This window comes from Onychostoma macrolepis, chromosome 23 (assembly GCF_012432095.1).
Source record: "Onychostoma macrolepis isolate SWU-2019 chromosome 23, ASM1243209v1, whole genome shotgun sequence".
NCBI classification, from domain to species: domain Eukaryota; kingdom Metazoa; phylum Chordata; class Actinopteri; order Cypriniformes; family Cyprinidae; genus Onychostoma; species Onychostoma macrolepis.
The window spans coordinates 15,905,498-15,929,571 of NC_081177.1; the positions used below are offsets into that span (position 1 = coordinate 15,905,498).

The window sequence follows — 24,074 nt, forward strand, 5'->3', positions numbered from 1 at the left end:
GTTTTAATATCCTGCACGCAAACAGAAATTTTGTCGATTTGGGTGGATAGGGAAGGCCTGCATGACGTGTAGATTTGGATGTCATCAGCATAAAAATGATAGCTAAAGCCGTGACGCTGTAGTATCTGACCCAGTGGTAAAATGTAAATAATAAACAGCAAAGGCCCCAGAACGGAACCCTGGGGGACGCCTTGTTTCAGGGGGGCAGTAGGGGATCTGAAATCCCGAGCAGAAATGTAAAAGTGAACAGAAGTAACGATAGAGAGCCGGTATCGCAAGAGAGTAATAAATCATTAACTACCTTTACAAGGGCAGTTTCTGTACTATGTTTTGGACGGAAGCCTGACTGAAATGGATCAAAGAAATTATTTGCCACTAGGAAGGACCGAAGCTGGGCTGCTACAGTACTTTCCAGTAATTTAGCAACAAATGGCAAGTTTGAAATGGGACGATAATTGGATAAAACTGACGGATCGAGATTGGGTTTTTTGAGAACCGGGGTAACTGCAGCGATTTTAAGTGACTGAGGAAAAGTAGTAGTGACAAGCGATTCCATGCAATACAGAAAATTTTACTGTGCGCATACTATATATATATATATATATATATATATATATATATATACTGCCAAAATAATATGAGTAGTATGGTGGTATGACATTCCCAACATGTTTCAGACTCCATTACACATACATTTTACCACCCTCATGTAAACACGCCTGCATTACTTTATATTTTATATTGCCATCCACTTAACCTTGTAACATCTGCGTGTAAAATATCAGGCTTCGCCGAGTATCACAAAGTAAACACGTTGACTGGTATCAGTCTCTATAATATAATGTGATGTGCATGTAAAGAGATCTTCAATACGACTCTCCACTGTAGAACATACATGGTCGAGATTTTGAACAGACCTGGGACCTCACATATTAAACTTTATGAAAGTATACGGAAAACTTCATGTATCACATCGTACCCAGTTCCTATATGTGTATATATATATATATATATATATATATATATATATATATATATATATACATATACAGTGAGTTAAATAAGTATTGAACACGTCACCATTTTTCTCAGTAAATATCTTTCTAAAGGTGCTGTAGACTTGAAATTTTCACCAGATGTCGGTAACAATCCAAGTAATCCATAAATCGCATCTCAATAAATTAGAATGTTGTGGAAAAGTTCATTTATTTCAGTAATTCAACTCAAATTGTGAAACTTGTATATTAAATAAATTCAATGCACACAGACTGAAGTAGTTTAAGTCTTTGGTTCTTTTAATTGTGATGATTTTGGCTCACATTTAACAAAAACCCACCAATTCACTATCTCAACAAATTAGAATATGGTGACATGCCAATCAGCTAATCAACTCAAAACACCTGCAAAGGTTTCCTGAGCCTTCAAAATGGTCTCTTAGTTTGGTTCACTAGGCTACACAATCATGGGGAAGACTGCTGATCTGACAGTTGTCCAGAAGACAATCATTGACACCCTTCACAAGGAGGGTAAGCCACAAACATTCATTGCCAAAGAAGCTGGCTGTTCAGAGAGTGCTGTATCCAAGCATGTTAACAGAAAGTTGAGTGGAAGGAAAAAGTGTGGAAGAAAAAGATGCACAACCAACCGAGAGAACCGCAGCCTTATGAGGATTGTCAAGCAAAATCGATTCAAGAATTTGGGTGAACTTCACAAGGAATGGACTGAGGCTGGGGTCAAGGCATCAAGAGCCACCACACACAGACGTGTCAAGGAATTTGGCTACAGTTGTCGTATTCCTCTTGTTAAGCCACTCCTGAACCACAGACAACGTCAGAGCCGTCTTACCTGGTCTAAGGAGGAGAAGAACTGGACTGTTGCCCAGTGGTCCAAAGTCCTCTTTTCAGATGAGAGCAAGTTTTGTATTTCATTTAGAAACCAAGGTCCTAGAGTCTGGAGGAAGGGTGGAGAAGCTCATAGCCCAAGTTGCTTGAAGTCCAGTGTTAAGTTTCCACAGTCTTTGATGATTTGGGGTGCAATGTCATCTGCTGGTGTTGGTCCATTGTGTTTTTTGAAAACCAAAGTCACTGCGAAATTTTGGAGTACTTCATGCTTCCTTCTGCTGACCAGCTTTTTAAAGATGCTGATTTCATTTTCCAGCAGGATTTGGCACCTGCCCACACTGCCAAAAGCACCAAAAGTTGGTTAAATGACCATGGTGTTGGTGTGCTTGACTGGCCAGTAAACTCACCAGACCTGAACCCCATAGAGAATCTATAGGGTATTGTCAAGAGGAAAATGAGAAACAAGAGACCAAAAAATGCAGATGAGCTGAAGGCCACTGTCAAAGAAACCTGGGCTTCCATACCACCTCAGCAGCGCCACAAACTGATCACCTCCATGCCACGCCGAATTGAGGCAGTAATTAAAGCAAAAGGAGCCCCTACCAAGTATTGAGTACATATACAGTAAATGAACATACTTTCCAGAAGGCCAACAATTCACTAATTGGTCTTATGAAGTATTCTAATTTGTTGAGGTAGTGAATTGGTGGGTTTTTGTTAAATGTGAGCCAAAATCATCACAATTAAAAGAACCAAAAACTTAAAACTACTTCAAAAAATACAAAATCGGTGTACGCCACCTATGTTAATACGATTATGCTTGCTGCGATTATGAGCTTAATTGCATTATTTAGATCTAAGTATTGCGTTTACATGAGGAAGAGATTAATCGCAATATTGTCAAAATCTCATTATAATCGTTAAGAGGGTGCATGTAAACGCACTCAATGACTACGTTTACATGGACATCAATACTCCGATTTTAATACAATTAAGACAATACTCTGATTAAGAGTCTACCATGTAAACAGAGATTTTTTATTACCTTAATCCAGCTAAAGTCATAATTGCAGTAAACACAAATCGAATTAAGACATGGCGTTGTGTGGTGACGTAATGACGCATGCCATTAATCGATCTATGTACTATAACATGTAAAACGGGAACATGAAAGGATTATTCTAAAAGTAGCTCATGTAAACACCTTAATCATAATATTACCTTATTCAGAATAAGGTAAATAATTAGATTTTAGAATTAGATTACTGATGTCCATGTAAACATAGTCAACGATCCCAAACACAGCCAAGGAAACTCTCAACTGGTTTCACCTGACTTGAATCCAATAGAAAATATGAACTAAAGATCAGAGTTCATAGAAAGGTCCACAGAACCTTCAAGATTTGAAGACTCTGTGGAAGAATGGGCTAAAAACACACCTGAGCAATGCATGTGGCTAGTTTCTCCATACAGGAGTCGTCTTGAAGCTGTCATTACCAACAAAGGCTTTTATACCAAGTGTTAAATAAATTTCAGTAGTTCAATACTTTTTCCCTGTGTCATTCCATTTTATTATTTGTTTTGTTTTGTTTTATTTGTATGTATGGATTACTTTGGTTGTTGCTGACATCTGGTGAAAGTTTCATGTCAACAGCACCTTTAGAGATATATTTACTGGGAAAAATGGTGATGTGCTCAATACTTATTTTACCCGCTGTATATGAGCGTTTAATCTTATGCATAAACTTATTCACATGTAATTTTCAAATATTGTCATCCAGAAGCATGATATTTCCAAATTACAGGAACGTGAAACAAGAAAAACACTGGATAAAACTGACAGTAATGACAGATGTGCCTATAAGAGAAATACAATACCGTTAAAACCATTTTCGTAATCAGCATCATTGCCTTGTTTAGACTAGAAAATATCTAAACATTCTTAAACACTACAAATGTGCTTGACAAGCAATGTATTAGGCTATTGCAATGCATTGAAGCATGAGTTAAGTTTATTGTTATCAGTCCACTGACAAATTATTTATAATTAAGCATAAACATACAATTCCAAAATACACTTCAAGGATGTTTAGATATTACTACAATGATATTGATGCATTATTAAATATTATTGGAAACAACACAATATATATATATATATATATATATATTTTTTTTTTTTTTTTTTAAACGTGCATACATAAGATTACTAAAATAATAATACATCTTACCGGTTTATTTATCCTACATCTCTCTAAATAGTAATTTCAATACATTGCTGAACTCGGATGGCATTTTCCACAACGCTGGGCATTCCATTATATGGGGTTCTGATTACAGTCGTATCGAAAGTTTAACAGATCATAGAATTGTTTTATTTTATTTTATTTTTATTTTTGATGTAGCTACGTGTTGTGAATTTCTTGCCACCAAAAAAACACCCGTGTGGTCTGTAGGCTATAATCCTATTATTGGACTTACCTGACTGCAACAACTATGAGTCAACTATTGGTACAACCAATTGTAACCAATTGGTACAATCAGATGTGTAAAATGTATATATATATATTCTAATATATATATATATACATTTATTCTGTATTAAATATATTCTGTATTTTCTCTTTCATACGCGGTAGAGCAGACCTTTTGTTTAAATAACGAGGTGTACCGAGGCGAATATTGAGATGAAGACACCTTCAATATTCAAATGACACAATGTAATTTGCTTCCGTTAAAATCGCCCCGCTTCCGCATTTGTTGCCAATCATCATCAACGGTAGTTGTTCAAGCCAATCATCTTTCAATATCACTTTAGTAAACGTGTTTGAAGTTAACGCTATGCAACAGGTGAAATCCAAAGAATCTGAAAAACAAGTGAAGGAGTGGATTGAGTTTACCTACACATACAGGTATAGTGAGTAGATGTTCATTCGTTTATTTGTACTGGTGTAGATTTCTTCCGTTAGTGTTGTGTTATTGATCATAACGCGTCGTTAATCTAAACTATTTGATTATCAAGAAGAGGTTATCTGTGCAAAGGAGCATAATCATTACGCGCATCTACTGTAAAGGGCTTTTGAGATGGACTGGAGATTGTATTGATGTGTGTGGTTGCTATAGGCGGCAGGCCGAGCGAACTAAATGGTCTTGAAAAGGCATTTTTAAAATGTGTTCTTTGCTGTTAACGTGTTCATTAAGCTTTCTAAAATATTTCTATGCTTATGGTGTAGGTGTAATGTAGGCTACATTGTTTTTTATAGGATTTGTGCACATGGTGATTTGTGCTGATTGGTGTTTTTGTTTCCTCCATGTGTTTAATGATGCTGGTCATTTGTCTTGTCTTGTCAATGCAATGATTCTCAGCATTTGTAGGGTGTAGTAGTTCTTGTTATGTACTGCTGCTAATAATTGTCTGTTGGAGATTTTAAAGTGTCAAAAAGCAGAATGATGGATTTTTATATTTACTATTTCTGTGTGTTTCGACTCATAGATCCATTATCTTCATTATCGTTATGTAGCAAAGTTTGTTTGTTGTTGTTGTTGTTATTATTATTAATTTTCCATTTGACCCAGACCATACTTGATTTTCTAATCCAACTGTAAATTAATAATTTGAATTAGACCATTTAAATAGCCTATTCAATATAAATAATTTTTAATATTAAATATTTTAGAGAAAATAATTTTTGATTTTTATAGGAATAAAAAACATTTAGTATTCTTGGTTATCAAGGAGACAACAGTGTCAGCAAAGAGCTGTGATGAAATACATAAAAACAAAGATTAATCCAAAAATATATCTCATGAACAATATTTGAATTTTACATCCAAACAAACTAATGTCAAATTGTACAAAAATGCTATTTAATTGTATTTAGAATACATTAAATGCTGGAGAAATGCTTAACAAGACAAAATCTCATTTTATTAAAGTTTAAAATCTAATTTGAATGCTGTGTTTTCACTGATGGATGCTGTTAGTAGGCAAAGTAAATAAGTGAAAGTTTGAAAAGTTTATTTTAAGAAGGGCTAAAGTTGAACAAAATGCAACAACAGACAGAGAGGCGCCACCTTATTCCTCAACGGAAAAAAAATGCTCATCCTTATATTGCATTAGGTTCTGAAAACCTGCTGTGCTTAAGCTTCTATGTTTCTGAAAGGGCACCATTTTTCAGCGTACTATCAGCGGGGGGAGACGTTTTGATTAGAGCTAATTTACAGTGGTGTGAGAGAATGGAGTGGCCCCAGTGGACTCATTTCCTAATTGAGTGCACGCGTTCTGCCGGCTTGAACACTCCGTTAATAAAGTGCCCCATAAAACTGATCTGAGCTCTAAATCATGTATACTCTTCTCCTTGTGCTTGCTGAAAACCTCTCAGGAGACATGGACATATAGCCTCTGCAGGCATTGACTCAGGGAAAAATCTCTGTTCGTTTTACTATTACAAAGGTTGTGCTTAATATACAATGTAATCTTGTAAATCATGATGTGCACTCTGATAGCCTGACTCAACAATTACAAATAGTGCTGTATGGGAACAGAGACAAGACATAAACCATGATTTGCTGTGGGAAGGATCTTGGAATCACTTTGGATGATTCAGATGGTTTTGACGGTGAGTTTGGCCAGTGTCAATGCTGTAAGTTATTAGTGCTGTTCTTTTAGAGACTGTCTTCATTAGTGATAAGATTCCTTTTTCAGTCGACGAACAACACCTAGTCCATTTAAGGAGTAGAAAGGGTCACTTAAATAATCTGTTAATCCACGATGGTTAAATTAGGAGTAGGCTCCAGCATATAGATATCATTTATTAATCCATTAAACACTGCAATTATTTACAAATACATTTGTTTGCTGTAAATCCAGGTTTTTAAAATAAGCAAAAACATGGTGAAACATTGTCAAAGTAGCTGAAGCGTTGCTCTTTTTGTGTCTTCTAGCTTTAGTCGTTCATGAATCACTGTAAGGGTGAACAGCATGACTAGACAGAGACTTCAATAAAATCGGTGGGGTCAGAATGGGACAGAGGAACTTGAGAGCTCCACACAGCCCACTCCGCTAATGGGCCGTAGCGATTCATTAGGTAATTGCAGAGACGCGGCCTGCTGGAAATGATTTTTCTGACTGATTGCTGCTGACACCAGCTGGCCCTGTGATGAAGTAGATGTCCTTCTCAGACTTCTGTGAAGCAGACAGATGATTTGCTGCATCATGCAGTGGCAGAAATCAGACAGGGGATCATATGGAGTGCACTGCCCAAATATATGTTACTGGGGATACTGCCCCCATAACAGTGAAACAGCTATTGCAACATGTTTATGGATTCCAAGAAACAGTGAATCATGTCAGTACACACATCATGAGCACACATCTCTCAAATAAAGATGAATCTGAAGAACATAAGTATTTTTGTCTTGTTTGCAGTAAAAATATTGAAACGCTAATTTACTTAAAGCAAGATAATAAGACTTGTCTTCATTTAATCCAGTTGTCCACTTGTTGATAATTAATTTAATGACAGTTCGCACAAAAATTTACCTAACCTCAAGCCATCAAAAATGTTAATTGACACCGATTTGGAGAAATTTTGCATTACATCACTTGCTCATCAGTGAATGGGTGACGTCAGAATGAGAGTCCAAACAGCTAATAAAAGAATTACGATAATTCAATAATCTCTAATTGACTCTAGTCCATCATAACATCATGTGAAGAGAAAAGCTTCATCGTTAAGATGTTTTTAACCCTTGCTTCTGGCTAAAATATGCGTAATATTGATTTCTCCAGTGAAAAAAATTGTCTCGTCTGAATCAGGAGAGAAATATGCACAGATAAAGCACTGTTTACAAGCGCTGTTTACATATTCTAAACAAATGTGAATAGATTTTGATGTGAGAGGACAACAGGGAATAAACATTATCACTGGAGGAAACATTATGGGCTCGTATTGTGGTCAGGAGCAAACATTTAAAGTTTAAAAGCCTTGATGAATTGGTTTATTACAAAAACAGCTTTTCACCTCAAGACATTAATTTATGGACTGGAGTTGTATGAACTACTTGTGAACTGTTGTGATGTTTTTATCAGCTGTTTGGGCTCTCATTCTGACGGCACCCATTCACTGCAGAGGATACATTGGTGAGCAAGTGATGTAATGCTAAATTTCTCCAAATCTGTTCTAATGATGAAACAAACTCATCTACATGCAGAATGGCCTGAGGATGAGTAAAGTTGTGACAAAATATTCTGATGAAATAATAATTAAATTTTTCTGTATCTCGAACTAAGCTTTTATTATGCTGAAAACATTAAAACCTCTCATTGTCTTGTACAGTTTTGTTTCAAGAATCTAATATTGTTATGAAGTATGTTTTAAAAGGGGTTTATTACCCCACTGGAAAACAAGATAAAGAAATAAGAAAATGATTTTTGCAGTGCATCTGTCTCTCTGTCCATCAGAATAGCAGCAGTAGCAGCCAGTTATGGCATGTTCGCTCCACGTGTCTGCCACTGCAGTGCTCTCTGAATGACACACAGTGGCCAGACCACAACGCCTGCAGCCCTGAATGTCTCAGCAGTAAAAAATGCCTCCGCTGTATCCGGGGCCCGTGCCACAGCATGGCCGGCGCTCAAAAAGCGGCTGTTACATCTCTTGCCCTTGCCTTCTAATTTCCTTACTCAGCGTCAGTGAGCCGCCAGCTATTCCTCTCAGCACCTCGGCGCACGAAAGGCCTAGAAGAGGAAAGGGGGCAATGTTCCTCCCTCTTAATAATCCCTTTTCTTATCTTTATTCCACTATACCTTCCATGCATAAGCTCCAGTGCACCTAACCCGCAATCTGTCAATCAACGCACGCATTCAGGTGTTATAGACATTCCCTCAGTGCACCCACGTCAGAGTATGGAAAAGACTTATGACTGCCTCTTTGTCATCTGGGTGAGCGTTCTGGTATGCAGATATAAATGCAGACTTTTAAGTGCTAAATCTTAGACGACATAAAAAGTGTTTGACCATACGGTCACCTACAGCTTACCACCAACTGAATGGAAATTTCCCTCAAAACTGAAGTTATTTTGAGAAATTGACAATTTTTTTGTATTTTGTTTGTTTTGCTTTGTTTTTTGTCCATACACTGGAAGTCAATGGACAGCTAAACTGATTAGTTACCAACATTTTTCAAAATATAATCTTTTGTGTTTCTTAGGAGAAAGAATGTCATAGAGGTCTGGTAAATAACAGAATTTTCATTTTTGGGTGAACTCAAAAGGGCATAATAATGACAATAAAGAAATGCATTCCAAGATTCTAAAATATGCAAAGCATCATGCAGATAAAGTGTAGCTACTGACTGGTTGTTCATATGATTTTAGGGGAAACAATAGTAGTCATTCACTTACCAATGGATCCTCTGCACTGCAGTGCAATCATTTAAAAAAAAAAGCAAAAAAAAAAAGCTTGATGTGCATTTTAGCTTGAGCTATATTTTTATTAATAATTGTTCTAATTCAATGAGAATAGGAAATTCCACTACAGAACCTTAACGATAACATTGAAATCACATTCAGTTTTTTTTTCAATAGTCTTTATCATCATCAAAGTTTAAGCTGTCTAAGACTCCATTTGCCATATTTATGATCTTCGGTGTGGCGTTAAATACAAAATATATAAACAGAGATGCCAAGAATAAACATTAACCTGCATTTGATGTTTAAAATTAGCACACACCCTACCAAATCTAACATTCATGGATAATTCCTTTTTTTTTCATAATCACATTATTATCATTGGTGAACAATGAAACAATTTATGGTGACTGAAAAAAGGGAAGCAAAAGAGTAAATGAACACGACATGTTTATTTGTCCCTGCCCTTTATCAAAGTAATAAGCCTTTTCTGCCATTACAAAGATTCTGATGGAAAACACTGGAAGGGATACTAAATTACTTGCTCCCTCATTCTATTTCACTATTGATTCTGTTTCATTCCAATTAATTGTTTTCTGCTATACCACTGTAATGATTAATCACATGTATTTTAAAATACAATAACACGCTTAAGGCTATTATAAGGGATTTATTTGATCATTTATTTAAAAAGAAAATTAAATCCTGGAAAAAACACTAACATAGTAAAAGTTGGTTCTGGATGTTCATGGTTAAAATAATTTTCTAGTATCCATACAAACTGGCACTTCCTGGTCATCAGTTCCAAACAAAGACATAAACAAAAGGGAGCGAAAATGTTGTTGGTTCAGCCATACAAAAATGTTCAATGGAATGCACAATAATTTCAGCTTTCATTGTCCAAGCGTAGTTCTAAATGAGGAAAAGCTCTCAGGATGCTCTCTGTGCTGTCATTATTTATGTCGTGATTGTGTTCTGAGAATTCTGAATGATAGACGGGCAGTCAGAGATTATACACACCGCTGAGAACCAGAGTAAGGCAGTAATTTGGCAGTCTGAGAGCCAGGTGAAATGAGGATCTTTAATTCAACCGTCACACTGCACTGTACGTCAGATGCCATCTGCACAGTGTACTTATATATCACAAACCTGTCTGGCAGTGACAGCAGGAGCACATTTGCTTTAGGGCTTCTTGGGAACGGCAGAATATAAACATGGCAGCTAAGGGAGCTCTCAGAGCAAAACCTCAGAGAGCCCAGCAAAAGAACGGCTTTCGTTTAATGTCTAAAATATAGCTATGATTAGGTTCTTCTTAACACGGTATCTAGCTGTTCAATATCCAGCACTTAACATTCTTTGCTTCCACCTGCTGGTCAAATAGGTTAATTGCAGTTTTTAGTCTTAAGGGATAGTTCACGTAAAAATGAAAATAATTTGGTCACCCTCATGTTGCACTGACTGAGCACACTTATTTTCGTCTTCTGTGAAACATAAAAGGTGAATTTTCTCTGGATATATCAAAAAGTGGATGTATGAATATTTTGTGGATATATCAATATTTTAATTGAGTAAAAAAATAAATTTTGTCTATAAAATATTTATTTTGTACAGGCCTAGTTCCCTTTCACCTTTACTTACCTTTATGCTGAATAGGGTGCCTTTTTATTAAAACAAACAAAAAAGTCTTCCAAAATTTGCCTTTTGTTATTGGACAGAATTTTGAATTCTGTTTAAAATGTACCTTTAAGAAACCCTTCAATGGTCGCTTTGTGACTTGTAATAAAAGAAAAATTTCTTGCAAAGTTGATCCAATTATTTGATAAATAACAAGTGCTAATGAAAATGTATCTTGAATATGCAAATATGTATAAAAGCTTGTTCAGAAAGGCTGACTGGCTGGAAAATTGATGAATTAAATATAGAGCTAAATAAATAAAGTTCAATTGTTGGAGGTTTCAACTGTTTGACATAAAAGAATTGTCATTTAGTGTAGATTGTTTTGTACATTTAGAGTAAAACCTTGCGTGGTGTAATCATCAGCTCCATAATCAATTTATTTGTTTACAATATTACATTGTCAGATAAAGCCACTTCTCCACTTTCTCCACTTCTGCCAGTGTGTCTGGGAGTTCATTCTAACAATATCTCTACCCTAGCTCCAGCATGATGGATTGAATGGCTGTCCTCTAATCTTGGCAGCAGGCTCAAATTAAATAGGAGCTTTATATCAAGCTGATGTCATTTAACATTAAGGGAGTGAAACGCTCAGGTGCGGGAAAAATGACAACCAGTGGCAAGGTGCCAAAGCTGACAGTGACCTGAAAGCAGATAGAGTGAGGGAGAGGAAAAATGACAAGCCCTTCAAAAATCCTTTTTACAATGTGGTTTTGATTTGTCTGCCTGCTCATGTGCTCTTTGCATACTAAACAGCTCTTTGAAAGACCCAGAGCGGGGCTTGTGAAATGTGGTCTAGTAATGGAAAGTTCGAAATATCAGAGTTCAGGGATGAAGTGTGAGTTTTATGACGTGTGACTGACATCAGTACACAAAATATGTATTTTGGATTCAGCACAGAAAGCAAAACCTAATTTCCATGCCATTAACGCATTATTTAGTATGTACGAGTATTCACATGGTCATACAAATCCTAAAAATGTCAATAAATAGTAGTTGATTTCCATGCCTAGAAAGGTCATGTACTGTAAACGAACAAACATTATAAAAAGTCCAAAAATTTCTTTAGTCTATGTACATTTTTCTAGTTGTGTCTAAAAATGTAAATGTTTACATTCAAGTTGGCGTAATGATTTCCTTAAAGGTTTAAACAATTAAGCTAAAGTTTGCATTTTGTAAAGTAAAATTTGTTATAAAAGGCAGTGATTTGTTTCCTGTTTCTTTGGGAAAACCTGGTAACTACCGTTTTACTTGTCAACAACTTTCCATTTCAAAAGATCAGAAGAGGGCAGCAGAGATGCATGTTTGTGAAAACTCACAGGCCAGCTTGACCACAACTGCCAACAAAAACACTTGTTTTGTTCTGGAATTTCTCTTTGGGAATCTTAACCCTGTAAATACTGACAAAAGAATAGTCAGATTTTTATTATTATTTATTTTTTTATTTTTTATTATTGAAACATTTATTGAACTTTTAGACAAAATACTAAATAAATAAAATAAATGCATAGCCTATTTTTTGTTGTTGTTGAGTGTCATGTTTGATACATCAAGCTTTTATGACGTGTATAGAATATGGAGCTCACATGTGAGGAAGCCTAAAATGAACAAAAATAAGCAATTTGATCCAGTTGCTGATATTTATATTTTGTCAAAAAAGTGAAATTCTTTTAAATGTAAGTAAATCCTTTTTTCAGTCAATGTATTTGTTTTCCTTCAAGTCATTTAACCTGCATGTTTTTGAGCTTTGTAATGGATTCTAACTTTCAAACAACATAATCAGATCATATTAGTAGCTAAATTATCAATCAATTTCGAAAAGTGACCATTTTAAATTACAGCAATAAGGAGGCAAAGGTATAAAAAATGGTCTATACCAATTTTGCTATATTTCAAGTTTTGTGAAGCAATACATTGGATTTGTATCACCATCTTTGACATCAACCAACCAACAAACAAACAAACAACAACATTGTCTAATTAGAGAGCAAACTCTCTCGTTTTTATTTTTTGAGTTGGACTGATCTAGTTCTCAAGACTCTAGACTTTAGAATACTTGGTGTATATTGCACAAGTCATATGGACTTTTATTGTGCTTAAAAATCATTTTAAAATGTTATGAAAAACTAATTAGCATGAAAAAAATCTGGTCCATAGAAGAAATATATAGTCATACAGGTATGGAACAACATGAGGGTGAGTAATTGCAGAATTTTTATAGTGAACAGTCTCTTTAATTAAATGTGTCTAAAATTTAACTCTTTGAATGCTTTATTTTCGAATTAAGCAAGAAGGATTTGCTTTCTGTCAACGGATAAATTGGTTACGTCTTGAGAGCACAAATAAGCATTCTACTTTCAACAGCCCTGAAAAGGCCCAATGATTCACTGCATTTCGGGGACACAAACAAAACAACAACTTTTAGAAATGCTTTATGTTCTTCGTCATGCTAATCTGCAGGCCCTCGTGTGAACATGAGTGGAAGGGAAACAGATCTTGGACCTGTTGACCTACAATCTTCACATTCCATCTTACTCAGTCTCAGACATCTTTGATGCCACAAAAACAAAGAGGGAGTGGCATCCATAAGCCTGGAATTTATGCGTAAACCCATAGAGATGGCACTCCATCAGAGTCGCCATTCATGCGAGCGATCAACTTTATATGGGAAGCTGAAAAGAGAAGGATTTGAGGCAAGAAAACGGGGGAAATTTGTCTGGATCGTCAAAAGGAAAAGCGCTGCATACTTCTGCAAAAGACTTTGATGTCACACAAGATGATTGAGAGATGGGAGGCATGGTTTGATTTAATTTGCCAGAGAATGGTTGGAAATGGGTGAGTGGTGAGGGGAGGAGGCAGTTTTATAAAAAAGTCAGTTCACAGAGAATGACAAAAAGAGCACATTTCAACGAATGTATCAATCTGCCAGTAAGGAGCCCAAGAAAGAGGGAGTGCAGAGGTCTGAATGACGTGAGAGGCTGAGGAAGAGAAAGCAGGTTGTGAGAAAACGCTCCGGTTGGCTCCTCTAAAGAAAAAGCCTTCTCTCTCCTGCTGGGCCCAGCTCGGCTCCTGTCCCCCGTCACAATGCGGGGCCTGCCGAGGCCCCCTGCCCCCTGACTGCCCTTGCTGCACTAGGAGAGCATTCCCAGCCTGGCTCCAGAACCCCAGCATATGGAGGCCAGACTGAGGGGGTTGCTCTCCACTGCGGCCCCCCAGCAGCAGCTACACTGTCTGGAAGCAGTGTGGAGCCTACTCCTAGAGTGCCGGACATGAGATCTTACTGCAAGGGTCGGTGCTTTACTGCAAGGGCACACTAAAACTGTTGTCAAAGACAGCATGAAGAGTGAAAGAAACATGAAATATATTCTGCTCTTATTTTACTGAAGACCGGGGGTCTAGTTTGGACTGTCAAACTGTCGGTGCTTAGTCGAGGACGACAAACTAGAAACACCATCGAATTGCCCCCCTACCTGTTATTAAGCTTCTGTTTGCACAACTCCTGATGTGAATTAAAAATGCTTTTGAACTGGGAGAGAAATCTCGAGCTTCTATTGGATGGAGTCCATCATTGATTGTGTTTACTTCTGTTTTTACGTGTTGGAGATGCAAAATAAGTAGGGATGCATAATATATCAGTTGTAAAAGCAGTATCATCAGATAAATGTGGCTTTCTAAGAACTGGTCAGATAAGTAAAATAGACCACATGTATAATGCAGCCTCATGTTATTTAAAGTTGTTAAACAATGTAAATTAAATAATCAGAGCCTGAAAAACTTAAAACAAAATGGTATTAATGGCCCATTTATTCCAGTTTATTCTTTGTTTTGTGAAAGCTAAATTTCCCATTTATCTGCCAAATTGTTCATGTCTGTGCGTCCCTAGAAATAGACATGTCAAAACATTTGAAAAGATTTTTATGTCCAACAAGATTTAACTTGAGATTCTGTAAAATAAGAAACCAGGGGGCAGAGAAGAAGTGGGGTCCAGTCAGGATCTAGTATCACTCTAAATGCCTTTTGTGTAGTTGCAGTCAACAGCTGTCTCTAAACTAGCTTCAAGTGTCCATTTGAAGAATTTCACTGTAACTGTAATGCATTGGTTAATGGCACCACAAAATGGGCCACACACGCCGTCCCAACACAAGAGGTGCAATCTGTACAACCAAGCACACTTTACTCAGGAGAGCTGTGCTTCTTGGCCTGCCCTCAGCCCTTCAGCTCTGACATTAACTAATGTTGGTTCACTGCAGGAATATGCAGCCATTCTAATGCTAATGGCAGATTTAACCAGCTCCTTATCCTCAGTGTCTGAGCCTCTGTTCAACTTGATCTGCTGGGAAAAGCGAGCAGAGAAAAAGAGAACAGGGAGGTGAGGTGAATAAAAGAGAGAGAGAAAGAGCGAGAAAGCAAGGTAACAAAAAGTGGAGTGTGTAAAACATTATTGTCAAAGCACAGGCACAAGCAAGTTTGTTTCTTTACTTTGCCTTTGTGAATCTTAAAGAAACTGTTGCTCAGTAAGTATGTTGCATGTATGTTTGTAATTATGGGAATAAGCAACGTTATGGTTGGAAAGCATGACCCACATGTGCAGTCAGCGAAGCGCTGTAGGAAGTGGGAACCCGGCGGAGAGTTTTACACTCTCTCAATGCAGAGCAGCAGAAAGGCCAGGTGGTCATTAAAACTGCTGTAATCCCCTTCATGAATAGATCACGGTTTCTCTCACTGTGAGGAAAGCTATGCATGAGCAGTACTGCAGAGAGAGAGGGCAAGAGAGAGAAGGGTAGTGTTTGATGCTGGGCCCCCAGGTCCTTTAGCACAGTGGCTGAACCGTGTTTCTGAGCGGATGTGTTAACAGTTTCAGGCTCAATGGAGGGAGAAATCCCCACAAAGAGAGGTGTACAAATATTGTGGGAAATCCGTCCACTCTTTAATATTTCATGAAGCCCCACAATCTATTCATTGGACTTCATTCCTTTGGAGGGGCCCTCATTCAGACTCACTCCACCGCCTCAATGGGCAGCTCTTAATTGAGTACCCGCTCATTTTCCAGCTCCCTGGCAGATTGTTCTTGATGAAAAGACCCTGGCTCTTCATCCTTCTCCTCTTCTGCCTAAGAGTGGGAAGCAGAAATGAGGGCGCGCCTTGCTGGTGGTATGAGTAAGAGGGAGGGTTTGTCGGGGGAGGTGGATGAGAAATAAGTAGAAAAAAGTAAGGGAGATAGCAAGTAAGACCATTCGAGAGTTTGCATATGTTGTGTGCCGAAAAAAGGCAAGGGTTGAGGGTTGTCCCTTATCCCAGGCTAGATGAGGAACCCGTGCACTGAGAAAGCCAGTCTATGCCAGCACAAGACAAACTGCTGTTCAGAGTGAGGCCATGGGGCTGAGCAATGATTCGGTCAACTCATTCGGGCTCCCCGCTGCCTCTGGCTGACAGAGAGGCCTTTCAGCACCGCTGACAGCACCTCAGAGAAATCCCCCATTCGCACCCTGGGAGCTCCGCATAGTCTGGTGTCAGCCCACACCGCGTCTTAAAACAGTCCGCAAGATAGATGCCGCTGTGCTAATCAGTCGTTTGTGTGCTGTACGGACACCATGCTGGGAATCTCAAGATGCTGAAGAGCACTGAGCACCTTTTTGATCTTTTCAAGTGTTTGTTAGATCAACTGTTTATTTACCACACAGCGAGGCCCCTCTCTCATGCCTTACGTCTTGAATGGGTACAACAGTGAAGTAACCTTCACACTTGTTGCACCTGTTCCCAAGCTAGACAGAGTTTCATTGATAAAACAACAGACATCAAAGCAAATCTTGCAGACCTGCCAAGGTCTCACGTTGTAGGTCTTTGGTGAATTGTTGGTAGGCATGTAAATGAGATTCTGTGAGGTAAAACTGGACTGAAAGGAGTAGCAAAGTCCTGTGCAATATAAAGACTGATATGCTTAAACCACAGTGACATTGATTACGGTTTAACATAGCTAAATCCGAGACGTGGGACTCTGACTGTGTAAAGCACCCCATCATATAAAGCGGACCTGGCCCCATGTGACAGTGACCCAACTGTGAAAGTGTGACCTTGGGTGTTATCAGGATCCTGGATGTGTCCAGCTGCATGCATGGCCCCTGGCCTGATCCCATGATTAAAGGTCATCCGGTAAGAAAAGCTAAGCCTGGCATGCTCCAGCTGAGTCCGCTCACACTAACCCTGATGTGTGTCCAACAGGCTTAGGGCGGCTCATGAGGGATGGAGGATGCCTGCAGAGAGGAGTCCAAGGGAGAGGAAAATCCACCACTACCACCCCCTTCCATCAGCTCTTTCCTCCCCACCACGCCTGGCTTGCTTCCAGGCTCTAACGCAAGGAACTCGGGTGCATGCATGGAGAGTGGATTTCTCAAGGAAGGCCTGATAGACCTTTAAGTCTTCCTGTTTTAAGTTCCTGCTCTTCACATAAATGGGTGTGTTACACAACACATTTGACTTTTTGTTATCAATGTATCAGTGTACCAAAGTGTGGTGGTGCCAGGAAGAAAATTATAGGAATACCTTTTAATGTAAGCTAACTTGACTGGAAACGTAGGGTATTTCATTCCAGAATACCGGAAAACTCATTTCAATGCATTGAAGTCTGAGAGTCAGGTTTAGAATATTAATGTGAGACTTTCAAGAGCCAGTCTAAGTGGTATCCCATCTCCGTGTCTAATCCTGAATTTTTTTGATGAACTTCAAGAATGCACTGTCTGAGAACTTAAAAGAGCCGTAGGAATGTGACTTCAGATCCATTGCCTTGATCCAGAGAGTGGTTAAGTCCATCACAGGGCTTAATAAAGTGCCACCACCTCACCCTGTCCCCATCACTACCGAGATAATGAGAAGAGCACGCAGCACTCAGACAGCTTGCCCAACTCAACTTTGCAGTAGCATTACAGGTGCTTTCAGAGTCAAGAGCCCAGCATAGAGATGAAGGAAGGCAGGGTTAAGCACAGTAACATGATTGCACCTTGCTTGTTAACCTAACAAGCATGTGGTTAATTCTAGGAGCTAATCTTGTGGTACCCAAGTCAGGAGGAAATACCTCCGGTGGCCTAATCCACCCGGGCTTGGCCCAAGACACTCACTGTGCTACTCAGCAAGGCCCTTTGTGTTGGACAGGTATTAGCCGACAAGTGCAGGTCTGGCCTGCAATAGTTGTGGGCTTGAGAGGAGGCCTACCTCAAAGACCTCGGAGTGGGAGGGGCGGAAGGAGGCCACTCTCATCAAGAGTTTCTCCCTTTTTATTTGCTAGGCTTGCATTTTCTATCCGCTTGCAGTGGACATGAAAGAGTCTGGGTCTCAGAGTGGCCTTTGTGCCTCTTTATATCGGACGGCATCTGAATCTAAGCAGTCAGACTATTTGCTGTTCTGATTCTCAATGAAGCCCTTTCTCTCAAAGCAAGTTTGGAAACACTGTTTGAGAGTCAAGATGTCCTTGTTCATTTTTTGTCCAGTAAGCCATCAAATTAAAAAGGAATCCGCTTCAGAGTGTTTAAAGTGGTGTTGGGTATGTCTACTACGATGGCCGGCTTGACCCACCTAGTTTGGTGACCAATAAAATTATACTGCTAAGTGGCAGCTTTCATGTTTGGAATATTTATATCCCTAAAACTGGACAGTGAGTGACATATATAAACACAGCGGAGGTTCATCTTATCTGAGCTACAAAGGGCACGAGTGTGCCGCTGCCAAAGGCTGTAGTGAACTTTGACCCTACTGGGTCACAGAGAGCGTTTGTCCCTCCATAATTGGACAGAAGGGTCCTTTCGCTCTTCATTTAACCTTTTCTGACTGATTCTTTCTTCCCTAGTAGCCACAAAGCCCCTGGTCCTGACCCAGTTGTTCCTGGCATATCTTTGCTCCCCCAACCCAGGCCTTTGAAAGCTGGAGAAAAGCTGGAGTGTGCTTGCCCTGTCAGGAACAATGGCAGAGTTAGTGACCCCTGACCTCAAGGGCTTTGAGATTTCTTCCTGGATCAGGAGCTGCCTTTCTCCATGGTTGGTTACTGCTCTGCAGCTCAGGAACAGAATGAGAGTAAACACTTGTTAAGAAGTGATTCTTCTTCTCCTTCATCCTTGCACTCCCCCATCTCCTTTTTTCTCTCTCCTCTTTCTGTCTCTTTGGTTCTTTTGTGTCCATGTGTTAAAGAAGTTAAAGCAGGTCCTCTCTTCTGGCAGCATCCTGACAGTCCATCACTGTCACAAACACAATGTCCATCAGTCACAGAACACACACACTTAGTAACTATATGTATTTACGACTGTGGAAACTGTCAGATCTGTTGCCTTGCTTTATTTTCTACAAAGAACAAAAAGGAAATTTTGTGTATTTTAAGAACTGACAAAATAGAATACAACAGTGTTAAAACACATACAAAAAATTATAATAAAAGATTGCGGAATAATAATTTTGAGGTAATTCTGAAGTTTGATGCAGTTGGGTTTGACACTGACATGAGACAGAAAAAGTGTAATGGAATGTCCAATCTGCTGAAACACTACTATTCTGATGTAATATTTTCTTTACAAATTATTTAATTAATGTAACAATTTAAGTTTAAAGTTAGGTTAATAAATTAAGTAAACTTTTGCTTTAATTTCTTTCGACAGCACCACTCAAGGTGCATGAGCTCTTAAGTTTGTGTATTTATTAATGATGTAGAAATAAGAATCTCACTTCTTTTTTTTTTTTTTATACATTTTTCAAATACTAAAAAAAAATCCCAGAATTTTAGTGTGGGCTTAGACTTCTATTATTACTCAGAATGCATTCTTGAATAGGACTTCATTCAAGGATCCTGTATTCACTGGACTCTATCTCGATCCTATTGCAGTTTCCAAGGATGCCACCCCCACCCTAAGAGGGCTGGTCGTCGAGGTGACCATAGTGCTGTCCTCTCGCGTGTCCAGATGCTGAACATGAGGCTATATACAGCAGAAGCAGACCGAGAGCGGCCCGTGAGGGGTCTGTGAGTGGGCAGAAACATATGGGCTGAAAGAGAGACCCACTGGGGCTGGCAGCTCCAGAGACCACAGGAGGCTTTGTCTTCGGCCCTGCCCTCCACACCACTTAATCGTGCAAAACAGCATTGTACAGTATTGTCAAGTGCTGCCTGTCTTTAGTGTGTGGACACCCATGAAAAGAGACCCTCTCTCACTTTCTTTTGCTCAGTAGGTGTTTTAGTGCTTCTCTTTTAACCTATTCTTTTTCGTCGAATCACCTCTCTGCTTCCTTTTGGCCTTTTTGTCCAGTTTGAAACGTTCTCTTGACTGATGACCAGAGAGGAACTAAGCGAACTGATTTCCATTTCTGCATTGTCTTAGCCATGTGTCTGTAAATCTGTAGGATAGTCCTGTACACCAAAAATCTCAGTCCTGCAGCCTCTTCATCAGTTAATAGATGTTGTCCTCAGGAATTGTGGTCTGCCAAAGGCCAAATTCCTACGCTAGGATGAGATTTCATTAGGGCTGGTTAAAAATATTGATTTTTAATTTGGTTCTAATGGAATTAGTAGGTTCAGAGTAGTTTTTGATTTCTTTTTGTATCTATCTAAATAGCAATTGAACTTCATGGTTTGAGCTATTTTATTAAATTTTTAAAATATTTTTTTGTAGCCATTTGGAAGTTTCCATAATTTATTAAATATTTTCTATAATTTACAGTAAAATACTGAATAAAATTTCTGTAAACTAATTGGACATTATAACTGAAATTATAATTTCAGAATGAGTCGGAAGCAAGAGTTCACTTTGACAAAGGAACATAAAATTATGGGCACATTTAATTAATTAATTTTTAAAAAGCCACCAAAATTCTAAAATTTAGGAATGGCTGACACTTTGCTTTCTACTTTTTGGTCTACATAACAATGGCGATAATTCAGACTTAAATATTCATAAAGAAGCCTTCTTTACACCTGAACTATTTTAATTTGCATTTTAAATAGACAAAGCACTACACATCCCAATCTTGTCATTATATTACTCAGAGGTCAGCTGTTTGGAAAAAATACAAATATTATAAGGGTACTGATTTACTGCTGAACGTGAGGTGACCCATCCCCTTTAAAGCTTCTTGTCTTGTTGGGCCTATAAAGCTGTCTCTGGCCCTGTGAGGAATGAAATACATTCCCATTTAATTGACAGAAATCCAAAACAGCTGGCTGGCTTCTTTTCACAATATGGCATGTCTGCACACTTTTACTTCTTTATAGTTCTATGTCTGGAGTGTCACAGATGTGACCCTGTTTCCAATCGTAACCACACTGTTCTTTACACTCTTTTCTTCACAAATACTTTCCACCCCATTTCACCTGTCTGTGACACCCCCCCCCACTCACTCACACACACACACACACACACACACACACACACACACGTGGATAAGTGCACCCATCGCCACAGTGGTTGACCCCTAAGGCACCTAGGTTTTCTTTGATTTTAGATTAACTGGGTTATATTATCCAATTTGAAAATGAATACCATTGCTTCATAAAAAAATAACAAAACTGTGTAAAAGTGTCCAGTATTAGGTCTTTTTGCAAAACATCACTAGCTGCTTTCACACAAATTCTTATAAAAACAGTATATGATTTAACTATTTTTGTCTTTTTTCAGTCTTGAACTTCTGAAAAAAAGACAGAAATCATCTTGAGTGAGATGAAATGAAATTCAGTTTTTACAGTCTTGATACAAACTACTTTTTATTTTATTTTTTTATGCTGTTCTGTGATTTAAATGTGTTTAGATTGGATTATGTCCTTAGATGTGAAACATCCATTGAGTGCTGCATGACGTCAAAACCCGGAAGATTAATTTGCCTTAGTTTCCCTCGTGATTTTCCCATGGAATTTTATAATGGAGTTTTTCAATTTGTGAGTAAAACAAGATTTGCGGTAAACATAATTTAACGATACTTGAATATTTTGGTCTACAGTGTAAACTGCCCACACTTGCACCCTAAATGTTCTTATGTTGTAACTTATTACAAACACACGGAACTTATTTTACTCCTAAATTGAAAAACTCCATTAAAAACCCCATAGGAAAATCTCGAGGGCACCCATAGCGAATTCACTTTTTGCGATTTGATGTCATTTCTGCAGCATTCTATTGCTAAAGTTTGGGGATTCTACGCAAATTTGTTGTTACTATGGCACATATAACAAAAGTGATTGCTCTAAACGGAAACAAAAGCAATCTGATTACATGCAGCTTTAAGTTTGAATAGGCATTGCATTTAAGGTAAAATCTTACTTACAAACCTTAAAAACACGCTTTATCCCATAAATGCTCTGGTAAGAGCCCACTTTACTCCAAAATGCTCTAATACAAACATACCTCATATCTCAAACACTGCAAGTGTCTTACACAGTATGTAATCCCTCGGAATCGTACCCGTATATTCATTTTCCCTGTCATGTACACAATGACTTCAGTGGCACTGGAATCTGCTAATGGTTAATCATCTGCCCTGCCACACTGGGGTTTTGTGATTACGCTTGAGAACACTGGGGTGCTAATGGAAGAGAGGCCGGGCAGGCCTGACCCTGTCATTACCTTAATGTGGGCCTGAGCTCTCCCGCCTTGCCTCCTGCCACCATCAAATGAGCCTCACACATGCTAATGCCAGCCCTTTGATTGTTGCGCTAAATGAAAATTAATTGATTCTCATTCAAGTCTTTTGTCAGCTCCCTGTTTTCTCCACCGTGTGCTCTTTCTTTTTGGACCTGGCCACTCAACAATACACACCGCGGCCTTCTCCCCAACGCATTCTAAAGCATGTAAATGTACTTGCCATTGCTATGCAGACTCCAGAGGTACAAAGGAGAGCGATCCGAGCAAATACAGCATCTTGTCAGTTGGTTATGTATGTGTGTCGCCCTTTGGTTAGCAATGCCCTACCTGTAGGTTCTTCAGATTCCCTTTTGTGTATGCTAACACGCTGTGAGGAGTACAGTTCTGGGAGACAGAATGTGAAACTCTGTGGGTTGGTCTTCGGTCACAATGCGTAGTCCATGGTGTCCTGATGGGACCACTTAATATGGAGAACAGTGAAACAAAAACGAATTCCGTTATGTCTATGAATCATTTGCGGTCACACTGTCGACAAACTATTGCCAAGTATAAAAGATTCAAATTAAGTTTTTGAACCAATAGAGCAGAAGCTTCTTTTATAAAAGTTCCTTGTGAAGCCTTTCTCATCTCATGAAGTCTTGCCAAAATGGACGGGAAAGTTCTCAACTGAACGCAAAACAATTTGTAAAAAATGTCATCATTTGCTCATCATGTTGTACTGAAACTAACTTAAACTTTACTTTTTTGTCATTATATAATTGACACTCGGTATAATGAAAGTGAACGAAGACTGGGGTTGTCAAGCTCCAAAATGACATAAAAGCACCTTAAATGCATATGACTTGCATGTTATATTTCTAGTCTTCTAAAATCATCTTTGTCAATTTTCTGTGAGGAACAGAATGAAAGTTAAGTTGTTACTCACTAAAAATCATCTTCAAACCATTCTTTTGACCGATCTTTTCAGTGAATCTGTTGTTCACAAAACTGGTCTGAATGATTCATTCAGGAATTGGACTTGAATTCAACTGAAAAGTATTTTAGAATTGAATAAGGACTGTTTTCAGTCTGTCATATGAGTTCTGAAAACTTGGGATGAGATGTTTGAGTCACTTTTACGGTGCTTTTTGCTTACTTTTTGAAGCTTTCAGTTCAGTTGAATGGAAAAAAATCAACCAGAACATTATTTAATATTTCTCCTTTTGGTTTAAATGAACATGAAGTTGAGTAAGTAACTCAATTTTGATGAACTATTTCTTTAATGAATTCAACTGATTAATTTCCTTGCGTGCAGTTTGTCCACAGACCATTTAACTCCAAACATCCAGCGCCCTCATGCTTTGCTGCAGTTCTAATGGACTGTGATAAATTAATGTGCTGCAGATACACAGAGGAAAGAATATCCTCAGTCTCTTTGCATTGTCCCTCCAGCCTGTTTGTTTGTCGATCGATTGCCTTCCATTTTCCCCGTGATTAACCAACCCTCCCCTGCTCTCCTCTCCTTTTCTTTTCCAAGGCAAGGGAACAAAATGGAGGGCTGGTGAAACAT

General features: G+C 38.5%; 1 long non-coding RNA gene across 3 annotated transcripts; it reads left to right on the top strand.

Moving 5' to 3' along the window:
* The first annotated feature begins 4,613 nt into the window (after positions 1-4,613).
* Positions 4,614-21,272, top strand: LOC131532314 (uncharacterized). Of its 3 annotated transcripts, none has more exons than XR_009268872.1 (5): positions 4,615-4,753; positions 16,897-17,072; positions 17,142-17,374; positions 18,760-18,946; positions 19,783-21,272. It is a non-coding gene; the product is annotated as an uncharacterized LOC131532314 (long non-coding RNA). The 3 variants fall into 3 exon arrangements; XR_009268870.1 differs by having other exon boundaries at positions 4,628-4,753; positions 17,009-17,072; XR_009268871.1 differs by lacking the exon at positions 16,897-17,072 and having other exon boundaries at positions 4,614-4,753.
* The last annotated feature ends 2,802 nt before the right edge of the window (positions 21,273-24,074 follow it).